Below are 7183 nucleotides of genomic sequence, written 5' to 3'. Positions count from 1 at the left end.
TTCCTTGATGGCACTCCAGAGAAAACCCAAGATCACTGTCTCAAGTCTAGAGGGATCCTGAGGTCACTGGCGCAACACGAATGGGCTCAGTGGACCCCAAATCAACTCGAGATGAGAGCTTAGTCCCTGGCATCGACTCAAGAGGAATACCAACTTTCCACAAGCACCTCAAGACGAGGCTTCTCTCAGCTACAGGTATGGGAGAGGGACCCTGAGTTTGTGGCCTCAAGTGGAATGGACACCGAGATACTCTGACTCGAAGTAAGGCCGGATATCCCTGCAGTGAATTGAATGCAGGCTCGTCTTGCATCTCCCAAGACGAAGGGATGTCTGAATCCCCTGTGGATACTACAGAGAAAGACCTAGTTCTCCGACTCATCGCGGCCGGAGGCCTCACATCCTTTGAAAACTCTAGAGGTCCGCGGAGATCAATGCTTCCAAAGGAGACGATGCCTGACTCCTCTTGAAAATGGATAGGAGTTCCAGGACTCCTGTGGAACTTGGAAAGGGACCCTTGGTCTCCCGCCTCACGTGGAGACGCGTCCCAATTGCCATGCCAAGACTCGAAGAGAATACCGATGTGCCCCTAGCACCTAGGCAGGAGTCCTGACGTCGCTGAACAAACACGTGTCTGGAAGGGCCCTTCCCTTCTAACTCGAGTATATACCCCAGGGTCCGTCCGCAACTCAAGAAAAACCATGAGACTTCCCATTTGCCCCGAGATGAGGCCCGATTCCCTAGCACTGGGTGCAGAGCAATACCGTGTTCCACATCAAATGTGAACGGAGCCTTGATTTCCTTGATGGCACTCCAGAGAAAACCCAAGATCACTGTCTCAAGTCTAGAGCGATCCTGAGGTAACTGGAGCAGTACGAAAATGCTCCGTGGACCCTAAATCAACTCGAGATGAGAGCTTAGTCCCTGGCTTAAACCCAGGAAGAATACCAACTTTCCACAAGCACCACAAGAGGAGGCTTCTCTCAGCTACAGTTATGTGAGAGGGACCCTGAGTTTGTGGCCTCAAGTGGAATGGACACCGAGATGCTCTGACTCGAAGTAAGGCCGGATATCCCTTCAGTGAATTGAATGCAGGCTCGTCTTGCATCTCCCAAGACGAAGGGATGTCTGAATCACCTGTGGAGACCACAGAGAAAGACCTAGTTCTCCGCCTCATCGCGACCGGAGGCCTCACATCCTTTGAAAACTCGAGAGGTCCGCAGATATCAATGCTTCCAAAGAAGACGATGCCTGACTTCTCTTGAAAATGGATAGGAGTCCCAGTAGGCCTGTGGAACGTGGAAAGGGAACCTGGGTCTCCCGCCTCACGTGGAGACGCGTCCCAATTGCCATGCCAAGACTCGAGGAGAAGCCCGAGGTGTCCCTCGCACCTAGGCAGGAGTGCTGACGTCGCTGAACAAACACGTGTCTGGAAGGGCCCTCCCCATGGGAACTCGAGAATATACCCCAGGTTCGGTACGCAACTCAAGAAAAACCATGAGACTTCCCCTTCGCCGCGAGATGAGGCCCGATTACCCTGCACTGCGTGCAGAGTAATTCCGTATTCCACATCAAACGTGAAAGGAGCCTTGATTTCCTTGATGGCACTCCAGAGAAAACCCAAGATCACTGTCTCAATTCTAGAGGGATCCTGAGGTCACTGGAGCAACTCGAAAGGGCTCCGTGGACCCCAAATCAACTCGAGATGAGAGCTTAGTCCCTGGCTTCGACTCAAGAGGATTACCAATTTTCGACAAGCACCTCAAGAGGAGGCTTCTCTCAGCTACAGGTAGGTGAGAGGGACCCTGAGTTTGTGGCCTCAAGTGGAATGGACACCGAGATGCTCTGACTCGAAGTAAGGCCGGATATCCCTGCAGTGAATTGAATGCAGGCTCGTCTTGCATCTCCCAAGACGAAGGGATGTCTGAATCCCCTGTGGAGACCACAGAGAATGACCTAGTTCTCCGCCTCATCGCGACCGGAAGCCTCACATCCTTTGAAAACTCGAGAGGTCCGCGGAGATCAATGCTTCAAAAGGAGACGATGCCTGACTCCTCTTGAAAATGGATAGGAGTCCGAGGATCCCTGAGGCACGTGGAAAGGGACCCTGGGTCTCCCGCCTCACGTGGAGACGAGTCCCAATTGCCATGCCAAGACTCGAGGAGAATCCCGAGGTGTCCCTCGCACCTAGGCCAGAGTCCTGGCGTCGCTGAACAAACACATGTCTGGAAGGGCTCTCCCCGTCGTAACTCGAGAATATACCCCAGGGTCCGTTCGCAACTCAAGGAAATCCATGAGACTTCCCTCTCGCCCCGAGATGAGGCCCGATTCCATGCACTGCGTGCAGAGCAATTCCGTGTTCCACATCAAATGTGAACGGAGCCTTGATTTCCTTGATGGCACTCCAGAGAAAACCCAAGATCACTGTCTCAAGTCTAGAGGGATCCTGAGGTAACTGGAGCAACACGAAAATGCTCCGTGGACCGCAAATCAACTCGAGATGAGAGCTTAGTCCCTGGCTTCGACTCAAGAGGAATACCAACTTTCCACAAGCACCTCAAGAGGAGGCTTCTCTCAGCTACAGGTATGTGAGAGGGACCCTGAGTTTGTGGACTCAAGTGGAATGGAGAGAGATATTCTCTGACTAGAAGTAAGGCCGGATATCCCTGCAGTGAATTGAATGCAGGCTTGTCTTGCATCTCCCAAGACGAAGGGATGTCTGAATCCCCAGTGGAGACCACAGAGAAAGACCTAGTTCTCCGCCTCATCGTGACCTGAGGCCTCACATCCTTTGAAAACTCGAGAGGTCTGCGGAGATCAATGCTTCCAAAGGAGACGATGCCTGACTCCTCTTGAAAATGGATAGGAGTCCCAGGATCACTGTGGCTCATGGAAAGGGACACTGGGTCTCCCGCCTCACGTGGAGACGCGTCCCAATTGCCATGCCAAGTCTCGAGGAGAATCCCGAGGTGTCCCTATCACCTAGGCAGGAGTCCTGACGTCGCTGAACAAACACGTGTCTGGAAGGGCTCTCCCCGTCGTAACTCGAGAATATACCACTGGTTCCGGCCGCAACTAGAGAAAAACCATGAGACTTCCACCTCGCCACGAGATGAGGCCCGATTCCCCTGCACTGCGTGCTGAGCAATTCCGTGTTCCACATCAAACGTGAAAGGAGCCTTGATTTCCTTCATGGCGCTCCAGAGAAAACCCAAGATCCCTGTCTCAAGTCTAGAGGGATCCTGAGGTCACTGGAGCAACAGGAAAGGGCTCCGTGGAAACCAAATCAACTCGAGATGAGAGCTTAGTCCCTGGCTTCGACTCAAGAGGAATACCAACTTTCCACAAGCACCTCAAGAGGAGGCTTCTCTCAGCTACAGGTATGTGAGAGGGACCCTGAGTTTGTGGCCTCAAGTGGAATGGACACCGAGATGCTCTGACTCGGAGTAAGGCCGGATATCCCTGCAGTGAATTGAATGCAGGCTCGTCCTGCATCTCCCAAGACGAAGTGATGTCTGAATCCCCTGTGGAGTCCACAGAGAAAGACCTAGTTCTCCGCCTCATCACGACCGGCGGCGTCACATCCTTTGAAAACTCGAGAGGTCCACGGAGATCAATGCTTCCAAAGGAGACGATGCCTGACTCCTCTTGAAAATGGATAGGAGTCCCAGGATCCCTGTGGCACGTGGAAAGGGACCTTGGGTCTCCCGCCTCACGTGGAGATGCCTCCCAATTGCCATGCCAAGACTCGAGGAGAATCCCGAGGTGTCCCTCGCACCTAGGCAGCAGTCCTGACTTCGCTGAACAAACACGTGTCTGGAAGGGCCCTCCCCGTCGAAACTCGAGAAAATACCCCAGGTTCCAGCCGCAACTCGAGAAAAACCATGAGACTTCCCCCTCGCCGCGAGATGAGGCCCGATTCCCCTGCACTGCGTGCAGAGCAATTCCGTGTTCCACATCAAACGTGAAAGGAGCCTTGATTTCCTTGATGGCACTCCAGAGAAAATCCAAGATCACTGTCTCAAGGCTAGAGGGATCCTGAGGTCACTGTAACAACACGAAAGGTCTACTTGGACCCCAAATCAACTCGAGATGAGAGCTTTGTCCCTGGCTTCGACTCAAGAGGAATATCAACATTCCACAAGCACCTCAAGAGGAGGCTACTCTCAGCTACAGGTATGTGAGAGGGACCCTGAGTTTGTGGCCTCAAGTGGAATGGACACCGAGATGCTCTGACTCGAAGTAAGGCCGGATATCCCTGCAGTGAATTGAACGCAGGCTCGTCTTGAATCTCCCAAGACGAAGGGATGTCTGAATCCCATGTAGAGACAGCAGAGAAATACCTAGTTCTCTGCCTCATGGCGACCGGAGGCCTCACATCCTTTGAAAACTCGAGAGGTCCGCGGAGATCAATGCTTCCAAAGGAGACGATGCCTGACTCCTCTTGAAAATGGATAGGAGTCTCAGGATCCCTGTGGCACGTGGAAAGAGACACTGGGTCTTCCGCCTCACGTGGAGACCCGTCCCATTTGCCATGCCAAGACTCGACGAGTATCCAGAGGTGTCCCTCGCACCTAGGCAGGAGTCCTGACTTCGCTGAACAAACACGTGTCTGGAAGGGCCCTCCCCGTAGTAACTTTAGAATGTACCCCAGGTTCCGGCCGCAACTCGAGAAAAACCATGAGACTTCCCCCTCGCCGCGACATGAGGCCCGATTCCCCTGCACAGCGTGCAGAGGAATTCCGTGTTCCACATCAAACGTGAAAGGAGCCTTGATTTCCTTGATGGCACTCCAGAGAAACCCAAGATCACTGTCTCAATTCTAGAGGGATCCTGAGGTCACTGGAGCAACAGGAAAGGGCTCCATGGACCCTAAATCAACTCGAGATGAGAGCTTAGTCCCTGGCTTCGACTCAAGGGGAATACCAACTTTCCACAAGCACCTCAAGAGGAGGCTTCTCTCAGCTACAGGTATGTGAGAAGGACCCTGAGTTTGTGGCCTCAAGTGGAATGGACACCGAGATGCTCCGACGCGAAGTAAGGCCGGATATCCCTGCAGTGAATTGAATGCAGGCTCGTCTTGCATCTCCCAAGACGAAGTGATGTCTGAATCCCCTGTGGAGTCCACAGAGAAAGACCTAGTTCTCCGCCTCATCACGACCGGAGGCGTCACATCCTTTGAAAACTCGAGAGGTCCACGGAGATCAATGCTTCCAAAGGAGACGATGCCTGACTCCTCTTGAAAATGGATAGGAGTCCCAGGATCCCTGTGGCACGTGGAAAGGGACCTTGGGTCTCCCGCCTCACGTGGAGATGCCTCCCAATTGCCATGCCAAGACTCGAGGAGAATCCCGAGGTGTCCCTCGCACCTAGGCAGCAGTCCTGACTTCGCTGAACAAACACGTGTCTGGAAGGGCCCTCCCCGTCGAAACTCGAGAAAATACCCCAGGTTCCAGCCGCAACTCGAGAAAAACCATGAGACTTCACCCTCGCCGCGAGATGAGGCCCGATTCCCCTGCACTGCGTGCAGAGCAATTCCGTGTTCCACATCAGATGTTAAACTAGACTTGATTTCCTTGATGGCACTCCAGAGAAAATCCAAGATCACTGTCTCAAGGATAGAGGGATCCTGAGGTCACTGTAACAACACGAAAGGTCTACTTGGACCCCAAATCAACTCGAGATGAGAGCTTCGTCCCTGGCTTCGACTCAAGAGGAATATCAACATTCCACAAGCACCTCAAGAGGTGGCTACTCTCAGCTACAGGTATGTGAGAGGGACCCTGAGTTTGTGGCCTCAAGTGGAATGGACACCGAGATGCTCTGACTCGAAGTAAGGCCGGATATCCCTGCAGTGAATTGAACGCAGGCTCGTCTTGAATCTCCCAAGACGAAGGGATGTCTGAATCCCCTGTGGAGACCAGAGAGAAAGACCTAGTTCTCCGCCTCATCGCGACCGGAGGCCTCACATCCTTTGAAAACTCGAGAGGTCAGCGGAGATCAATGCTTCAAAAGGAGACGATGCCTGACTCCTCTTGAAAATGGATAGGAGTCTCAGGATCCCTTTGGCACGTGGAAAGAGACACTGGGTCTTCCGCCTCACGTGGAGACCCGTCCCAATTGCCATGCCAAGACTCGACGAGTATCCCGAGGTGTCCCTCGCACCTAGGCAGGAGTCCTGACTTCGCTGAACAAACACGTGTCTGGAAGGGCCCTCCCCGTAGTAACTTTAGAATGTACCCCAGGTTCCGGCCGCAACTCGAGAAAAACCATGAGACTTCCCCCTCGCCGCAATATGAGGCCCGATTCCCCTGCACTGCGTGCAGAGCAATTCCGTGTTCCACATCAGACGTTAAAGGAGCCTTGATTTCCTTGATGGCACTCCAGAGAAAACCCAAGATCACTGTCTCAAGTCTGGAGGGATTCTGAGGTCACTGTAGCAACAGGAAAGGGCTCCATGGACCCCAAATCAACTCGAGATGAGAGCTTAGTCCCTGGCTTCGACTCAAGAGTCATATCAACTTGCCACAAGCACCTCAAGAGGAGGCTTCTCTCAGCTAAAGGTATGTGAGAGGGACCCTGAGTTTGTGGCCTCAAGTGGAATGGACACCGAGATGCTCTGGCTAGAAGTAAGGCCGGATATCCCTGCAGTGAATTGAATGCAGGCTCGTCTTGCATCTCCCAAGATGAAAGGATGTCTGAATCCCCTGTGGAGACCACAGAGAAAGACCTAGTTCTCCGCCTCATCACGACCGGAGGCGTCACATCATTTGAAAACTAGAGAGGTCCACGGAGATCAATGCTTCCAAAGGAGACGATGCCTGACTCCTCTTGAAAATGGATAGGAGTCCCAGGATCCCTGTGGCACGTGGAAAGGGACCCTGGGTCTCCCGCCTCACGTGGAGACGCGTCCCAATTGCCATGCCAAGACTCGAGGAGAATCCCGAGGTGTCCCTCGCACCTAGGCAGGAGTCCAGACGTCGCTGAACAAACACGTGTCTGGAAGGGCTCTCCCCGTCGTAACTCGAGAATATACCCCAGGGTCCGTTCGCAACTCAAGGAAATCCATGAGACTTCCCTCTCGCCCCGAGATGAGGCCCGATTCCATGCACTGCGTGCAGAGCAATTCCGTGTTCCACATCAAATGTGAACGGAGCCTTGATTTCCTTGATGGCACTCCAGAGAA

This window comes from Dama dama, unplaced genomic scaffold (genome assembly GCF_033118175.1).
Source record: "Dama dama isolate Ldn47 unplaced genomic scaffold, ASM3311817v1 ptg000096l, whole genome shotgun sequence".
NCBI lineage: Eukaryota > Metazoa > Chordata > Mammalia > Artiodactyla > Cervidae > Dama > Dama dama.
The sequence above is the reverse complement of the archived record's forward strand: the minus strand, read 5'-3'. Positions refer to the sequence as shown.